This window comes from Pinus tabuliformis, chromosome 6, assembly GCF_031772625.1.
Source record: "Pinus tabuliformis cultivar Carrire ecotype Pingquan chromosome 6, CPIR1, whole genome shotgun sequence".
NCBI classification, from domain to species: Eukaryota; Viridiplantae; Streptophyta; class Pinopsida; order Pinales; family Pinaceae; genus Pinus; species Pinus tabuliformis.
Genome location: NC_142292.1, coordinates 1307807486 through 1307827813, shown reverse-complemented (window position 1 = coordinate 1307827813; position 20328 = coordinate 1307807486).

Here is a 20328-nt window from a genome sequence, read left to right as displayed (position 1 = left end):
TAGCTTTTGACAACTTTTTGACAGTTTTTTGGGGGAGCTCTCTTTTATTTTTTCATACTCTTGCACACTTAGAGTATTCTTGGAGCATTCTTGGAGCACTTTGGCATATGTTGGATTTGGATAAAGAAGACAAAGAAAAGCAGGAAAGTGCAAGGGAACAAGTGGATCAACAACTACAGCTAGATTGCTTTGCAGGAAACAAGTTGCATGTATGATTTCCTTGTTGATTTTTGGATGCATGGTATATGCATGTGATTTTCTGGTTATGTGTTGTAATTGGCATGGATATTTGCCTAGTTTGATAGTCGTTTAGCCTAGCCTTGCCATTTCCTGGATAGCCATGGTGTTGTGGGTTTTTCCACTATTGTTTTTTCTGATTCGTGTTCATGTTCCTTATGGCTTTGGGTTGGAACAAATGTTTTGGAAGCCCTGTAACAATTTGGGTTGAGTTATTAGTCCTGGAGCCTAGGTTGGGACAAATTCTCTGGAGCCCTTTGTGGGTTGAGATACTAGTCCCTAGAGTCGGGTTGGACAAACGCTCTGGAACCTTGGAAGGTTGTGGGTTGAGTTACTAGTTCCTAGAGCCCTGGACAACTTGGGTAGAGACTAATCTATTTGGAGTTATTGATGTCTGATCATGGAGGTGGAATCAATGTGGATGAGGGTTGAGGTGGTTTGGCCTTTGGAAACCCTAATTTGGTTTTGTTTTGGTTTATTCCATGAGATCCTACATTCATACTTGGAATATGGTGCGTGGGTGATTGGCTAAAAGAGAGATTTGGTTCAGCCCAATCTATGATCAGGTGGTACTTGGTTGGTATTTTCACATGTTAATATGAGATATTTCCTTATTATGATCTATGAGCATTTGTAGTAATTATGTTGGTGACATTATGGTTGAGTTGCCATGGTTTCTAACCTGGTTATTTTCTGGTTATATGTTGGTATGATGTGTACCATCTATGGCTTTTGGCATGAATCATTTAGTTATCGATTGGTTAATGGATGTATGGACTAACAATTGTTGTTGCAACTATGTGGAAAGGGCATAAAGCCTTCTTTGTGATTCTCAGATGAATCCCAGACTATCATGATTAGATATGCATTCATGACCTGCATCTTACATGTTTACCATGTGTTTGACGAAATGTCTAGTGTGTTCTAGGTAGTCTAGGTCAAGTTTTTGCTTCGAGTTTGAATGTTCAGCGTTGTCATGTCATGTATCATTCTGAAAAGTCTCAGGTGGTTCTGGACAATGGTTTGGAGGTTGACCGGGAATTGTGGCTCAGATCTCGAGACCACACCCTCTAAACTGGGTAAGTTGGGTCACAACCGCATGGAGGCAGTGTTGTACATGTGGTTGGAGGCCTTCAACCGCACCCAAGCCTTGTCATGCATGCGGTTGGGGGTCTAGGTCAATGAAAAGGAGTCCCAACTTAGGGTTTGGTCACTTGGGGTTGTCCTTTGGCCTCTGAGTGTCGTGTAGTCTTGAGGGATGTTGTGAGTTGTTAGTTTGTGGTCAGTTGTAGGCCCCACTTCCTTAATTGGAGTTGGGTGGTTGGGTCATGTCATAGTAACTCTTCGTCTCATGTTACCTTGACAGGCCAGTGAATTGGGTAAATGTGGGACGAGGTGGATACATCCATAAGTAGGGAGGTATAATAAATCAAGTCAAGCTCTTCTAGAGAGGCCAAAATCCATGCGTGATGATGAACAAATGAAAGAGGTGATCCTCTATTTATATGAGGTCTATCACCTTTAATAATTTAGTAAAAGCCCCTAAAACAAATTTGATTTTGAGTAAAATTGGGTTACATGCCAACCTACTAGCTCAACAATAAAATATGCCAATAAAATCCCACACATGTGAGTCGTAAGCCTTTAAAAAGGATGATGTCATGCCCTTTTAGGACTCAAAATGCTCCAAAAATGCATTGTAAGGTAAACAAGGTCTCCAAGCATCATGATCATCCTCAATTTGAGGGAAGGTCCTCAAAGCATCTCCATGTGTCCAAAATTTAGCCTTTGGTGCCTTATGTCATTTCTAAGGGTGCTAAGTAGACAATGTAATGTGTTCTCTCTCTAATGTTGGGGATCCATCAAGTGCAATAAGCCCTCCTCAATCATCTTATGGGATAACCATCCTCATCTGAGCTTCTAGATCAAGGCATGTCGACCAAGTAGTGCCAAGGCCAACCTGGGGGTTTGTTGGGTCCATCAAGAATTCCCCATGCCAAGCAAGAGAAGCTTAGCGTTCTAGCATATGGGGTGCTTTGGGGTATCCATCAACTGCTAAGATCATCAAAGTGCCCAATGCTTTGCTGCATAGGGGCAACGATGCATCTACAAGATCATCAAGCTCTCTAGAAGCAAATTATGGCTTGGCCATTATTACTTCTCAAACTAGCAGGGGTCCTATGAGGGGATCCTATAGGGAAACTACTAGGTCAAGGGAAATAATGAAGCGATAGGCCACTGTCACCTCAACTAAGGCTCCCTGCTCTTTACAGACTTTCACTAATGGGAGGAGACCCAGTATAATAAGGATCACGAAGATGAATGGATCAATGATTGGATGAAAGGTGATCTTAGAAGCCTATTCACAAGAGAGGCTCAAATATATGGCTTGCTTTCTTTGAAAGCAAGATGAAAGGTTCTCTAGGAAGGGCTTAAGAGAATTCCAAGGGCTAGGGTTTGAGTATATGACTTGTCAAGGAGATTCCTAGACCTTGAAATCCTTGTGGAAACTTGGATTCCAAGTGGTCTTTGTGAAATTATTTTCAAAAAGATGCGGGACCATAAGGGACCAAGTGGACCCAAAATTAGGTCAAGTAAGAGGAATTGGTCACTCATGGAGGGGCTTGACCTAATTGTGGAAGAGAAGAGGATCAATGGACAAATCTTCTTGGAGTGGAATGCAATGATCTAGACACGGGGGCTTCATTGGGGGAGCAATACCATATGACGTGGGTTCATATTGGGGGATATGTATTGAGGAAAAAATGACATAATATATTGGGGGATATATAGAGAGAAAGGGTGTTTATATTGATAGGTATAAAAAATTGGAGCTCTAAGTTAATGGAAAAATATAGAGGGGTATAAAAAATATTAATGAAAAAATGGATACCTACAACATATATTGAAATTAGGGGTTTTTTAAATTGGGAAGGTGTATTGGGGTCGTATTGATAGGGGGTTAAATAATGTGATTTTTAGAGGTATTTTCCAATATGTAGACAATTAAGGGTATTTTTTAATATACCATGAACGCACGTGATATGTCGGAGGTTCATTGAATGAAGCCCCCATGTATCTAGATGAGGTCACTAGCTAAGGGAAACCTAGGGCAAGAAACGGTCCCTGAGCTAGGGCTTGCAATATTTCTAGATCCCACTATCAGATTTCCTTCAAATTTAGAGGGCCTCTAGAGCAAACTCTAATGTAGTTGTGGACCAAAAATCGAAGTGTTTGGATGGCTAGATTGTGAGATAATCGATGCCCTATATGACATATGTAGGCTAGACCTAGAGAGAAAGAAAGAAAGGTGAGAAAAATATGTTTTTAGGTGATCATCTATGGAGGACCAATGCCTAATCCTTTGGGAGAAATGGAGTCAAGATGATTCCAATGCTTAGGATGGTTTCATTCAGTCAAGGAGGCCTCTTGAACAATTTTGCATGTCAATTAGGGCATGAGGAAAATTGCATCAAGGTCTTTATACTTCAATGTGCAATATGTGATGACTTATCAAGATAAATTTCAATGAAATATCTCTAGGAACATTCACTTATTCAAACATGGCCCATAACATGATGCAACGTTAATAAAAGAAAAATTTATACCCTTTCACTAAGGAAAAGAAGCAAAATTTCGGCCTAGTACAACGAAAATCCCAGCATCATTTATGTGACATAGAAAAAAATGACAAAATAGCATTAAAAGAGCACTTACATGTGAGAACAAAAATATCCAATCATCATCATATCCCACAAGCCAAAAATGAAGATATCCAAACATCAAAATTCATCCATCCATCCAATTTCGTCCTCCAAAGAGAATAGTGAAAATGTCACAAGAGAATATGATCAATCCAAGTGATGATGATCAAATGATTCCATCACACTTCTATTTATACACTTCCTAGTGAATTCGATTTGGATAGTTAGGGCTAATTTAGCCCCTAGAATAAAACAATGTGCATAATAACACTAACTTTTGGTGACAAGCCCACCAATTAGCTCAATAATACATGAATAAGCCTCTCAAGAGGTTCGAATGATCAACTGAGTGAGTCGTTAGGCCTAATGAAGTCCAAAGGGTGCCATGATGTAGAAATGGACTCCTAACATAATGGACAAGGGGTTGACCCCTTGTTTTCCAAGAAAAAACCTGTGGTGCTCCCAAGTGGGTGTGGGGGCACAAGATCATCCTCATGGGTCTCCAAATGGATCGGAAGTGCCTGTAGACCATCTGTAAGGGTTGGAATGATAACATAATCCTTGCCTCTGCAGTGGGGAACAATTCTCTGGACCTTGGGACATCTGCCAAGTGTATGGTGCCTCTGTGGAGTCAGTTGGGCATGGTGAACCAGGCGCATCATCCTCGTCCAAAAATATGGAATAGGAGCAATCAAAAAATGTTTTTGGGGATCCATGAAGTAATCTCGGCTATGGTGGAGACCCATGGCTCTCAACGCTCACCCTACAAGTGCCAATGTGGACCTCTGGAGGGCTAGGACCTCGTATAGGGAGACCAAGCCCCAAACGACAATACACCTGCAATCCTGCATAAGATCCAATGCGTCCCCTTGCCCTCCAATACAAAAAATAATTATAATAATCAAGTAAAAGAGCTTACAAGTCATGGAACCGGTGGGGCACTTCATGGTGGGATGCCCTTCCATAGTGGGCTTTGGTATGTATAAGTGTCTCCAAGCTCAATAGGGGTTAGCCAAGGACCCTATTAGGTGGTTTCAACCTCTAAAGGGGGTGACATGTGCATGGTGCATCCTTCAAGTGGCAAGTGGAAAATGATATAATAATGGAATGGAGTGGGGATTAGGGGAACCATCCAAGCCACATGTCAAGGTGCAAGGGTAGCTATAACAGGGGAAGCCCATACTTGGGTATATAAGTGTAGGAGGGAGCAAATTGTGGTACATGAGTTACGCGACCTTTTTTTTACACCCTTCTTCATATGCTTTTTTCCTTTTATTTATTTTTCTTTATAACTGCTCAGGGCTCTAGGGGATGGAGAGCATGATGTGTGACATGTAGCAGTGAATACCTCCTTAAAGTGGGGCAGTTCATTGTCCACCAGGGGTTGGAACAATCATGGTTCCTTAATGATAGAGGGAACTCATCTAGGGCCCATAGGAACCAGGGTGATGGCCATGGGTAAGGGGTAGAGCTCATGTTTTACTTTTTCCCACGTGCTAAATTTGTATGTCCTGGCCATCTTTTGCATTTTGTGGTACAATTCCTGTTGAGAGTGGACAAATTATGCTTTTACTTTTCTTTTTAACTGCATCAACCTTCGGGGCATTGTTCCAAGCCCGACCCAAGGTGTGGACAAGGGGAGGGGGAGGCTAACCCTATGTGGACCCAGTGGACACATATGGACCTAGATGGGAAATTAGATGAATGGGGGTAAAATTAGTAGAAGGGGAGTGATGTAGGTGGTATTAGGAAACAAGAACACACAGCCAAAATCAGGATTTTCGTTGTAGTGCCAACCCAAAAGCCAAATGGTCAGTAAAGGAGACCCCACGGAACTAGGATACAAGGGTAACCACGAAATCGGGCAATGGAGACAAGAATATAAGCCCAACCCACTCTTTCTGTCGAGTCCCCCCACCAATCTATGTCCAAAAGTGCCCATGACAAGGAAAATTTCTCAACTATACCATTGAAAAGCCATACCTTTGGGGTCAAAAGGCCCACCTTCAAACATACATTCATGGCAAGTGGTTGAGGGACCACATGACCGACTCAGGTGGCAGAGAAAATGGCACATCAAGTTATCTGGTGGCTACAAGGGGCTGCTGGCTGTCGACTGAGGACCATCTACGAGAAAACATTTCTCCCATACACACTACCTACAGGTGGTGGGTAAAATGCATCATGTGGAGCATGCATGGAGTAAGCTTCCCTCCAGGCCTCAGTTGCTTTGAACCACTTGGAAAAGCCATCTCAAACTCAAGTGAAATAAACCATTCAATAGAGACTAAAACTGTCGATGCATTTAAGTGGACCATACATACGTGTTAAGGGCATATTAATACTTCAAATTGAGATCACATTTAAATATCTAACTAGACCAAGTCTCGTAAAGTTATTTCTTACCTTTGTAAGGGTGGCTAAATAGTCAACTCTATTAGGTGATTCCAACTGCCAAGGGGAGGTGGTATTTCCAACTTTAACCCTTCAATCCATAGGTGTTAGTGAGAATACATGGAAATGGAGGGGAAGGACTTTGTGGCCAAGTACCATGGTCAAGGGACCAACTAATGAGAGTCCACATCCTTCAATGTATATATGTAACATAGAGAGAAATTGTGGATGAATGAGCTACCCTTCTTGGCCTACTTTTTCCACCCCTTTGGTGTGCCTTTTACTTCTTTTAGATAATGCTTTTTAATTGGTGCATAGCTCAAGGATCAAAGCTTGCTCTTTATGATGTAGCATTTGTTTTACCCCTTGAGATAGTTTCTCACTCATCAGGGTTGGGACATGCAAGGGTTCCTTTTGATGAGGTGGAGCATCAAGTGCTCAACAACTGGGTGATGGCTAATGAGGGAGTAGAGCTCATGCTAGGCTTTTGTGTTAAGTTATGGTATGTTCTATGCTTATAACAGTTTACTTCTTTTCCTTATTATATTCCACAGATTAGCAATCACATGTACATAAAGTAAAGTGCAGATAGAACATTAAACGATCGACAGAAAACAAGCCAAGACAAGAGATACAAGATGTGGCGGCTAGCTAGGGACAAACCCCACAATGTGTGGGGAAAACCTTTGATCAAATCTTCTTTTATCTTCAATAATTCAGCAAACAGAAATAGTACAATAAATCTGATTCATATCAGTAGTAGAAGACCCTAGATCAACAGCATCAACATTAGCAGCTTCATCATCAAACTAGGGCAGACGATATCTCACAAACCGACCGTCGGATCTGCTTGATCCACCACCAAAAGTTGCGGCTTTCAGAGGAGGTTCAAATGAACCTACAACGTAGTTCAGATGAGGAGATCTTCTAGTCCATGTAGGTCAATCTTTACTTCTGCAGTTGCAGCTTTAGTTTCGGTAGCTTCTGGCTTCAAACTAGGGCAGTCGATATCTTGCAAACCGTTCATCGGATTGACTTGATTCCACCACCAAAAGTTTCGGCTTTCAGAGGAGGTTCAGATGAACCTACAACGTAGTTCAGATGAGGAGATCTTCTAGTCCACGTAGGTCAATATTTACTTCTGCAATTGCAGCTTCAGTTTTAGCAGCTTCCGGCTTCACGTGTGAGGAAGAGACCCTTTTCTGCGCAGTAGAGAAAAGACTCTTTTCTGCGTAGTAGAGAGAGAGATGTGATGAGATGAGTGAGTCCAAATGAGGAAATTTCCTCCTGTATTTATACACAATGTTGGTGTTTGAATAGATGCGACTGTTGGGCTTTTGAGCCTACATGAGTTGTAGGTCGGCTTGATAATAGTTCCATAATCAAAATAAATTCATATGATCTTTATATCAATCCTACACCTCTCAACGAGAGGAATCTAATAAAAATATTATCAGCCATAAATAAGATGACCCACAAGAAGTTTTGCCCTAGTTGCCAATTTTAACACTCCCTCTCAACTAGGGAGAACTTCATCTGCAATCTGTCTATCGGTCGTTACTATTCATCCATCAAATGCACTGCCCTGTACAGCGTGTCCTTTGCTCTGCTCTGCTCTATTCTGCCTGTTCTGCTTTGTCTTGTTCTGCCCTGTACTGATTTGTATTGTTCTGCTCTGCTCTTGCATTATTTTGTTTTGCTCTGCTTTTGTCCGAATTGTGAAGAAGAAGAAATGATTGAAGATGTATCATACTGACTCAAAGTCAGTCTCAGAGTATGTACCACTGGTCCCAGACCAGTCTCAACCAACCCGAAGTCAGCATCATAGTGAGTACAACTCCACTGGTCCCAGACTAGTATCATCCTCCACTGACTCAAAGTCAATCTCAGAGTGCGTACCACTGGTCCCAGACCAGTCTCAACCAACTCGAAGTCAGCTTCATAGTAAGTACCACTCCTACCACTGGTTCTAGACCAGTATCACAACTGGTCCCAGACCAGTCTCAACTGACCCGAAGTCAGCGTCATAGTATGTACCACTCTCACTGGTCCCAGACCAGTACTGCACTAACACGAAGTCAGTCTTAGAGTATGTACCACTGGTCCCAGATCAGTCTCAACTGACCCGAATTTAGTGTCATAGTATGGTACAACTCCTACCACTGGTCCTAGACCAGTATCATTGATCCCAGATCAATGGAGGTCATCCTAGTGTAGGGAGTACGGTAGATACAACTATGCATCCATCGGTACTACTATGGTTCCTAACTTCATTTCCCTGGTCACTGATCAGATGAGAGGTACTTCCCATGAGTCCTAGACTGCATGGCTAGGATGCCTCGACAGGAGAACTAATCAATCCTGTCCTCACAGGAGAACACATCAATCCTGCTATAATCGCCATGGAGAACACATCAATCCAGGCCGCCATGGAGAACACATCAATACAGGCCTCACAAGAGAACTAATCATCCTGCTACACAGGAGAGAGAATCATCATGTTCCACAAGAGAGCGAATCATCTTGTCCCACAAGAGAGTGAATCATCTTGTTCGAGTGCGCACCACCAGGGGAGGGTGAGTCACCCTGTCGTCATATGTTGCTCCAGTAAGAACCGCAAGCCCTTAGAGCTCCTAGAGCTCAATGTATGCAACATGCAGGACCCTTGTACAAGGGTTCCTTGACAACTCCAAGTCGTTTGGGAAAATCACAGATTAGATCTTTCCTCGAGGCTTTGACAAGGTGTATCGACCTGTACATCATCTTAATGCGATGGAGCCTCCTTGCTCATCGAATTACCATATTCCAGATGATGTCTATTTGTTGGAGCAATCAAAGAATACGGGATTCCTCAATAATCGAATCCCACCTCTGGTTGTTACAGAGAATCACAGTGGTATGTGTTCAAACAGCGCACTGAAGAGCTTCCCCAACCAGGCAGCCTCACAGGAGGCCATGCTAGCAGCAATATATTCTGCTTCGACGGTGCTGAAAGCCACTGACTTCTGCTTCCTGCTCATCTAGGATATCGAAGCAGAGCCCAAGGTGAAATAGCACCCGGAAGTGCTCTTACGATCCACCACACTGCCTGCCCAATCATCATAAGTATATCCAAGTAGTCTCACATCTCCGACAGTGTATCTTAACCCATTAGTAATTGTGCCACGAAGATATCTCAGAAGATTCTTGGCATCAATCCAGTGAGGCTCAACCAAATATGACCTCACAATGCTAACTACAAAAAATATGTTCGGACGGAGGTTCACCAAGAACATCAATGCGAATGAGTTTATGAAAATCAGAGGCATTTTCCAAATCTGGTCCGACATTACTAACATATAACTTCTTAAAGTTAAGATCCTCGAGGTAGTCACAGGCTTGCAGTTCACCATACCAAATATTTTCAGAATCTTCACCACATATTTTCCTTGAGACAGGAAAATTTCCCTTGGCTTCTGCCACACTTCAAGTCCTTGGTTCTTCATTTCAAATACAGAAGCCAACTCCCTATTACATTTGTGAATGAGAGGGTATGCACCTGTTAGAAAGAGGTCATCCACATACAGCACCAGTATGAGAGGCTTGTCATCTTCAACCTTAAAGTAAAAGTTAGGATCAGCTTCACTCCTAGTGAATCCCAGCTTCATCAAGTAGCTATCGATCCTCTCATACCATGCTCAGGGTGCTTGCTTCAGCCCATAGAGAGCCTTCTTCAACTTGCATACATGATATTTTCGATCATAAATCTCAAATCCTTCAGGTTGCTCCACATATACCTCTTCTTTGATTGAGCCGTGCAAGAACGCGGTCTTGACATCCATCTGATGTAGGTTCCATCCTTGTGAAGCGGCAAGGGCTATGATCGAGCGGATGGTCGTATATCTGGCAAAGGTGCAAATATCACATCATAGTTTATACCTTCCTTCTGGGAGAAACCACGAGCAACAGAACGAGCCTTACACTATGTCGTACTTCCATCTGCTGCAATTTTATCTTATAAAGCCATTTTGAAGTAACAATTGTCTTGTCCTGGGGTTTGGGAACTACTTCCCAGACATCATTCTCCATAATGGTCATAACATCCTTCCATACTTGATGCTTAACGGCATATGAGAATGATGGAGGCTCATTTTGTATGATTGTGCTCATACTGGTCAGGTATCCCTAATACCTGTTGGGTTTCTTACTTTCACGGAAGGTTCCTCGGGGTACAATATTTATTTCAGCATCATCAAGTAGCCCCCTAAGCCATGAAGGTCTCTTCTTGGAAGAGGAAGGCTCAAGTGGATAAATAAGATCCATCGGTTCTTCCACATCAAGCATTGTTACATCATCTACCCATAGAGACAGCTTCCACAATCGTACGGTGCCACACCATTCTACTCTGGAGTATGTGGTGTAGTAGTCTCCCTCTTAATGCCAGCCTCAGATATGCCTGAGTGAACCAACTGTAATATATCAGAGGTCTTGCTTAGGCTTGAGGGGAATGGTCCCCTTTTGAGCTTTCCTTCAGCACATCCTGGACATACACCTTCTTTCTCTACTCGGAATTTGAGCATCCCTGTCACCATTTGTCTTACACCAAGTAGAGCTTTATAATGAAGGGGGGCAAACCTCTGATGCCAAAGTTCGGACTAAAGAGATGTGTCATAAGACATGACACCTAGCGGACTTCCACCGACCTGATATAAAGAATCAACTCGAAACCCAAGAGTGAAAGCATCTTTAACATTATTTTTCCATATACGTACCTTCCCATCGCTAAAGGTTACCTTGTAGCCTTTGTCTTCCATTGCCGAGATGGACACCAAGTTCTTTTTGAGGTCAGGTGCATTTAATACATCCTGGAATTTCTAGCCTTCTTGAATGGTTGTCCTCTTCCTTGATTCCCAACTCTCCTCTTACCTTTGCTATAGAATTTTCCATTGCTTTGATTACCATGAGAGGGATTTTTATCATCGTCACGGTGAGAGTCCTTTCTATCAGGACATTCCCTTGCATAGTGACCTGCTTAATTGCAAATGAAACATCATCCTTTTCTTCCACCCTTAGGTCCAGCCTTTCTTTTCGATTTAGACCCAGAATTATTTCTTTTCTTAGCATGAGAAGAAAAAACAGCGGGAAGACCTTTAGGCAAGGGCATTTCTTGCTCTTCTACCCTTGTTTCTTCTTGAATGCATCTAGCCATTAATTCCTTGAAACTAGAAATTACATTATGTTCAGAAGACTAGTCCTGTACCATTCGGATGGTAATCCTCCAAGAGTTGTGAGTGCCATTTCTCTGTCAATAATAGTCTCCCCAATAGATAGGATATCGTTATTGATCTCGGTGATTCTTAAGAAGTATGCTTGCATACTCTCATCTTTTCCATTCTTAATTTCCTTCAGCTTGTTTCTAAGAAACAAAACTTGATTTGCATCATTGACTTTAAATAAACTCACCAGTCTATCGTAGATTTCCTTGGAGGTGTCCAATTCAGAGATGTAGGCCACCAAGTGCTTGTCGATAGAGTCCCGGATGATCTTCTTTGTTTTCACTGCTCTGTTTTTCCATTTGTTCCAGGCAGCAGCAGATGCATTTGATGGAGACTCAACAATATTGCCTCTCACATGGTCCAACACTCCTTGTTCTTCTAGGATAACCTTGCCAATCCTCTCTTCGGTGATTGCTCTTGCTCTTGCTCGGGCTTTGTCTTCACCTCAGCTCCGATACCATGTTAAGTTATTGTATGTTCTATGCTTATAACAGTTTACTTCTTTTCCTTATTATATTTCACAGATTAGCAATCACATGTAGAAAAAGTAAAGTGCAGATAGAACATTAAACGATTGACAAAAAACAAGCCAAGACAAGAGACACAAGATGTGGCGGGTAGCCAGGGACAAACCCCACAATGTGTGGGGAAACTATTTGATCAAATCTTCTTTTATCTTCAATAATTCAGCAGAGAGAAATAGTACAATAAATCTGATTCATATCAGCAGTAGCAAACCCTAGATCAACAGCATCAGCATTAGCAGCTTCATCATCAAACTGGAGCAGACGATATCTCACAAACTGATCGTCGGATCGGCTTGATTCCACCACCAAACATTGCGGCTTTCAGAGGAGGTTCAGATGAACCTACAATGTAGTTCAGATGAGGAGATATTCTAGTCCACGTAGGTCAATCTTTACTTCTGCAGTTGTAGCTTCAGTTTCGGCAACTTTCGGCTTCAAACTAGGGCAGTCGATATCTTGCAAACCGTCCGTCGAATTGACTTGATTCCACTACCAAAAGTTGTGGCTTTCAGAGGAGGTTCAAATGAACCTATAGCGTAGTTCAGATGAGGAGATCTTCTAGTCCACGCAGGTCAATCTTTACTTTTGCAATTGCAACGTCAGTTTTAGCAGCGTCTGACTTCACATGTGTGAGGGAGAGACCCTTTTCTGCACAGTAGAGAAGAGACTCTTTTCTGCGTAGTAGAGAGAGAGATGTGATGAGATGAGTGAGTCCAAATGAGGAAAATTCCTCCTGTATTTATACACAATGTTGGTGTTTGAATAGATGCGACTGTTGGGCTTCTGAGCCTACATGAGTTGTAGGTCGGCTTGATAATAATTCCATAATCAAAATAAATTCATATCTCCATGAATACTTATCGAATCGAATGATCTTTATATCAATATTACATCTCTCGATGAGAGGAATCTAATAAAAATATTATTAACCATGAATAAGATGACCTACATGAAGTTTTACCCTAGTTTCCAATTTTAACATTTTGCCTATGAGCTAAGTTTTGTCCTAGCCATCTTTTTCATTTTAACTTTTATTTTTCTTTCATTGTGGCCATCTTGTGCTTTTCATTCTTTTAGTTGCATCAACCTCCAAGGCAATGTTCCTTGGCTTGACTTAAGTATGTGGATATGTGGGTGCTGAATCCCAATGAACCAGTGAAAGCTAAACCAAAGGATGGGGATGATATCAAAGGAGACTATGTGACATGGAAAATGTTATGGAAAAGGAGAATGGGCATGCTACTTCAATCCAAGTTTTCCAAGTAGTGCCCCTCCTTTGACCTTAAATCCTTAGGGAATATTCCTAGTAGTTAATGATTAACCCTCCCAGTAAAGTGAGAGAACAAGTTTACAGTCAAGATCAGTCAATCATCCAGACCAACCCTTTATCCATCCTAAAATGCCCAAAACATTAAATAAAAGCACTTGATTATAAAATGGTCAAAGTACTTGTTGAGTGGTAGTACACCTTCATCCAAGAGGAATGTTAGATGATGAGAGGTGTATAACTAGTGCAGATGGCGAACGAAACTTGTATGTCATCCAAGATAGGAGAAAATGTTTTATTCTATGGTGTTACCCATTTTGGTGGGTAACAAGGCCTATATGTGATAATCAACAAAACTTTAACCAATATCTAACCTTGTATGATGTAGAAATCATTTCCCTTCAAGGACGTGTAGACAATTTGCATGCCTATGTAGGTCATAGATGTAGTATTAAGTCTTGGCATGCCTAAAAGGGATTATGCAAATTCTCATGCCTATTAGGGTATGACACAGCTAATTGTTTTCCCTAAAAGCATCCAGTTCCATTGTTGTAGCTAAAACCCATAGCCACTAGCTAGAACATGAAGACATTGGCTTCTCAAAGAGTGGTGCAGTAATGGTTATGCATTTGGCCTCACAACAATCATATAATGTATCATTTCAAATCTCAAAAACAACGACATCAACGTATTCAATCCACAATATGATCCACTTGACCTTCACATTTCTCATAATGAGCTATACCAAATGTTTATGATACTTTATGATAAATATATACGACCGGGTACCACATTGTTATGTCACTTGCATGGAAAACAATAAAAACTCTACAAAATATGTAAGCAATTTTCCATATACATTCTGTAAAATTTATGCCATTTTGGGTTACTCAAGGATCAAAACCCCAACTTCTTATTTTACTTAGCTAAATTGACCAAAAAAGATCTCAAATTGGCATAAAATAGACAAAATCCTAAGAAACAACGAGATTCTTGTTATATTAAGTGAAATTTCCCCAAAATTTTGAGCACCCACTTAGGCCAAGTGAGAAGACCTCTCTCTAGAAGGCTTTCTTCTATATACAAGTTAAAATGGATTTGATTCATGCTGGGGCTATATTCCATTCATCTATTTATATGAGATACCTTCAATATTTCCAAATTATCCACTTAGTCAGTTGCCTTTGATTGGCTTTGATACCCAGTTGGCTAAATTCATTTGTCAGTATCATATACCAAATTGATAATTTTGATATTAGGATTAAAATCTAATATCGGTATTAGGATTAAAATCCAATATCAGTTGAATCAAGTCATAGTTTAGTTTGTGTTGATTTGTATTTTTAGATTTATCACTTATATCAACCAATAGATGCTGACAAAGTTGTGAGCAAGAAAACCCAAAAATTGTAGTGATATTGGTAAACTAAATGTACAATTACCAAGTATAAGTTACACTATGTAGATTAGGGGTTGTAATTCCTTCTATTACCTTCCTAGATCTGAGACTTTGATTGTAACTCTATTTCTGAACTAGAAATCTTGAATATAATGTCTCTCGTTTTGTGAGCAAGATCAACTTTGTTAGTATTAGATCTCAATTGTGAATTTAGAGTTAGCCATAGGTTGAGGTTAAAAACCCGAGTTATGAGTAATTAATGCACTATGCTTTAATGATAATATGTGATCTAAAAAGAATGTGCTAACTAGTTGACAAGTGTAATTGACCTAGGTGTGAGTAAAAATATTGCATCTATTGTAATTGTGGACTCTCAAGGTCTTAAATGACACCTCCTAATTTGTTATATATATAACCATGACGAGTCAAGTATTTATGGCGATATGCATGTCTATTTCAGAATAGGCCTTTAAAATTTTTAATTTAATTATCAATATTCATTAGGGGAATGGTAGAGATTTAATCTCCATGCAATATGCCAAAATATTCATAGCAATGTTCACATATCAAGGGTTAAGATTTATCTCCAAGTTAGTTATGTTCTTTTAATTAATTTATCTCAAAATAATTAATTAAAGAAAATGTTATATCAACACATGTCATATTGGGTATGTGGTATTGATAAGTTGTGGTATTGTAACAAAATCTATGTACAAGTTAAGAATTTCCATGGTAAAGTGGGGGTGAGTCTCTATGGTTAAGAATATTGTTTGATTCATATATTACTTCTTTTTATAAATCATAATAATAATAATAATAATAATAATTATTATTATTATTATTATTATTATTTAGTTAATTTTTTATTTTAATTTTTTAATATTGGAAATGTGAGATGTATCATGGGGTAAGTGTTTTGATGTTGATCATGGATTGGTGTCTATTTGCATTTACTAGCAATTTAATTTATATGGTTGCACTAGTTGATGTGGTATTTGATATGGTATTTGATATGGTATTTGCGTGTATGATGAATAGTTCCACTTAGTTGATCATTAATATGGATAAATAATGAGTCAACATGAGAACAAGAAATATCCATGTGTTTCTAGGATGGATGAAGGTTCATGGTCATTGTTTAACCTCTTGTGAATGTGGGTTGACCTATCATGATGGATAGGATTTTTACTAGTGTTGCCTTAATGTTAAGTTATGGTATGTTCTATGCTTATAATAGTTTACTTCTTTTTCTTATTATATTCCACAGATTAGCAATCACATGTACATAAAGTAAAGTGCAGATAGAACATTAAACGATTGACAGAAAACAAGCCAAGACAAGAGACACAAGATGTGGTGGCTAGCCAGGGACAAACCCCACAATGTGTGGGGAAACCCTTTGATCAAATCTTTTTTTATCTTCAATAATTCAGCAAAGAGAAATAATACAATAAATCTAATTCATATCAGTGGTAGCAAACCCTAGATCAGCAGCATCAGCATTAGCGGCTTCATTATCAAACTAGGGTAGACGATATCTCACAAACCGACCGTCGGATTGACTTCATTCCACCACCAAAAGTTTCGGCTTCCAGAGGAGGTTTAGATGAACCTATAGCGCAGTTCATATGAGGAGATCTTCTAGGCCACACAAGTCAATCTTTACTTCTGCAGTTGTAGCTTCAGTTTCAGTAGTTTCCGGCTTCAAACTAGGGTAGTCGATATCTTGCAAACTGTTCGTTGGATTGACTTCATTCCACCACCAAAAGTTGCGGCTTTCAGAGGAGGTTCAGATGAACCTACAACGTAGTTCAGATGAGGATATCTTCTAGGCCACGCATGTCAATCTTTACTTCTGCAGTTGCAGCTTCAATTTCAACAGTTTCCGGCGTCGAACTAGGGTAGTTGATATCTTGCAAACCGTTCGTCGGATTGACTTCATTCCACCACCAAAAGTTGCGGATTTCAGAGGAGGTTCAGATGAACCTACAACGCAGTTCCAAAGAGGAGATCTTCTAGGCCATGCAAGTCAATCTTTACTTCTGCAGTTGCAGCTTCAAATTCAATAGCTTCCGGCTTCACATGTGTGAGATAAAGACCCATTTCAGCGCAGTAGAGAAGAGACTCATTTCTGTGCAGTAGAGAGAGAGAGAGAGATGTGATGAGATGAGTGAGTCCAAATGAGGAAAAGTCCTCTTATATTTATACACAACATTGGTGGGTGAATAGATGCGACCGTTGGGCTTCTGAGCCTACATGAGTTGTAGGTCGGCTTGATAATAATTCCATAATCAAAATAAATTCATATCTCCATGAATACTTATCGGAATCGGATGATCTTTATATCAATCCTACACCTCTCGACGAGAGGAATCTAATAAAAATATTATCAGCCATGAATAAGATGACCCACATGAAGTTTTGCCCTGGTTGCCAATTTTAACACTCCCTCTCAACTAGGGAGAACTTCATCTGCAATCTGTCTATTGGTCGTTACTATTCATCAATCAAATGCACTGCCCTGTACAGCCTGACCCTTGCCTTGCTCTGCTCTATTCTACCTATTCTGCTTTGTCTTGTTCTGCCCTGTACTGATCGGTACTGTTTTTCTCTGTTCTGCTCTGCTCTTGCATTGTTCTGTTCTGCTCTGCTTTTGTCCGAATTATGAAGAAGAAGAAATGATCAAGGATGTATCATACTGACTCAAATTCAGTCTCAGAGTATGTACCACTGGTCCCAGACCAGTCTCAACCAACCCGAAGTCAGCGTCATAGTGAGTACAACTCCACTGGTCCTAGACCAGTATCATCCTCCACTGACTCAAAGTCAGTCTCAGAGTGCGTACCACTGGTCCTAGACCAGTCTCAGCCGACCCGAAGTCAGCTTCATAGTAAGTACCACTCCTACCACTGGTCCTAGACCAGTATCGCAGTCTCAAAGAGTGTAACACTGGTCCCAGACCAGTCTCAACCGACCCGAAGTCAGCGTCATAGTATGTACCACTCTCACTAGTCCCAGACCAGTGCTGCACTGACACGAAGTCAGTGTCGGAGTATGTACCACTGGTCCCAGACCAGTCTCAACCGACCCGAAGGCAGCGTCATAGTGTGGTACAACTCCTACCACTGGTCCTAGACCAGTATCGCAGTCTCAGAGAGTGTACCACTGGTGCTAGACCAGTCTCAACCAACCCGAAGTCAATGTCATAATATGTACCACTTTCATTGGTCCCAGACCAGTACTGCACTGACACGAAGTCAGTCTCGGAGTATGTACCACTGGTCCCAGACCAGTCTCAACCGACCCGAAGTCAGCGTCATAGTATGGTACAACTCCTACCACTGGTCCCAGACCAGTATCATTGATCCCAGATCAATGGAGGTCATCCTAGCGTAGGGAGTATGGTAGATACAACGATGCGTCCATCGGTACTACTATGGTCCCTAACTTCATTTCCCTGCTCATTGATCAGATGAGAGGTACTTCCCATGAGTCCCAGACTGCATGGGTAGGATGCCTCAACAAGAGAACTAATCAATCTTGCCCTCACAGGAGAACACATCAATCCTGCTATAATCGCCATGGAGAACACATCAATCCAGGCCTTATGGGAGAACTAATCATCCTGCTACACAGGAGAGCGAATCATCCTGTTCCACAAGAGAGCGAATCATCTTGTCCCACAAGAGCGAATCATCTTGTTCCAGTGCGCACCACCAGGGGTGAGTCACCCTGTGGTCGTATGTTGCTCCAGTAATAACCGCAAGCCCTCAGAGCTCCTAGAGCTCAATGTATGCAACATGCAGGACCCTTGTACAAGGGTTTCTTGCCGACTTCAAGTCGTTTGGGAAAATCACAGATTAGATCTTTCCTCGGGGCTTTGACAAGGTGTATCAACCTGTACATCATCTTAATGCGATGGAGCCTCCTTGCTCATCAAATTACCATATCCCAGATGATGTCTATCTGTTGGAGCAATCGACGAATACGGGATTCCTCAATAATTGAATCCCACCTCTGGTTGTTATAGAGAATCACAGTGGTATCCAATGTAAATCCAAACAGCTCACTGAAGAGCTTTCGCAACCAGATTGCCTCACACGAGGTCATGCTAGCAACAATATATCCTGCTACGGCGGTGCTCAAAGCCACCGACTTCTACTTCCTGCTCATCCAGGATATTGAAGCAGATCCCAAGGTGAAACAACACACGGAAGTGCTCTTACGGTCCACCACACTGCTTGCCCAATCAACATTAGTATATCCAAGTAGTCTCACATCTCCGGCAGTGTATCTTAATCCATGAGAGATTGTGTCCTGAAGACATCTCAGAAGATTCCTGGCATCAATGCAGTGAGGCTCAACCAAATATGAGCTCATAGTGCTAACTGCAAAACATATGTTCGGACAGAGGTTCACCAAGAACATCAATGCGAATGAGTTTTTGAAACTCAGAGGCATTTCCCAAGTCTAGTCCGACATCACTACCATATAACTTCTAAAAGTTAAGATCCTCGAGGTGGTCACAGGCTTGCAGTCCATCATACCAAATCTTTCCAATATCTTTACCACATATTTTCCTTGAGATAGGAAAATTTCCCTTTGCTTCTGCCATACTTCAAGTCCTTGGTCCTTTATTTCAAATTCAGAAGCCAGCTCCCTCTTACATTTGTGAATGAGAGGGTCTGCACCTGTTAGAAAGAGGTCATCCTCATACAACACCAGTATGAGATGCTTGTCATCTTCAACCTTAAAGTAAAGGTTAGGATCGGCTTCACTCCTAGTGAATCCTAGCTTCATCAAGTAGCTATCGATCCTCTCATACCATGCTCGGGGTGCTTGCTTCAGCCCATAGAGAGCCTTCTTCAACCTGCATACATGAGATTTTCAATCATAAATCTCAAATCCTTCAGGTTGCTCCACATAGACCTCTTATTTGATAGAACCATGCAAGAACGCGGTCTTGACATCCATCTGATGTAGGTTCCATCCTTGTGAAGCCACAAGGGCTATGATCAAGTGGATGGTCGTATATCTGGCAACAGGTGCAAATATCATAGTCTATACCTTCCTTCTGGGATAAACCACGAGCCACAAAATGAACCTTATACTTTTCCATACTTCCATTTGCTGCATGCTTTATCTTGTAAAGCCGTTTTGAAGTAACAATTGTCTTGTCCAGGGTCTGGGAACTACTTCCTAGACATCATTCTCCATAATAGACTCATATTCTATGGTCATAGCACCCTTCCATAGTTAATGCTTGACGACATCTGAGAATGATGAAGGATCATTTTGTATGATCATGCGCATGATGGTCAGGTATCCCTGATACCTGTCAAGTTTTTTACTTTGACGGAAGGTTCCTCAGGGTGCAGCATGTCCTTCAGCATCTTCAAGTATCCCCCTAAGCCATGAAGGCCACTTCCTAGAAGAGGAAGGCTCATGTGGATGAGAATCAATCAGATCCATGGGTTCTTCTACATCAGGCATTCATTCATCATCCTTTTCTTTCGGTTCCCTGGTGTCGGCTTCTTGAGAGCTC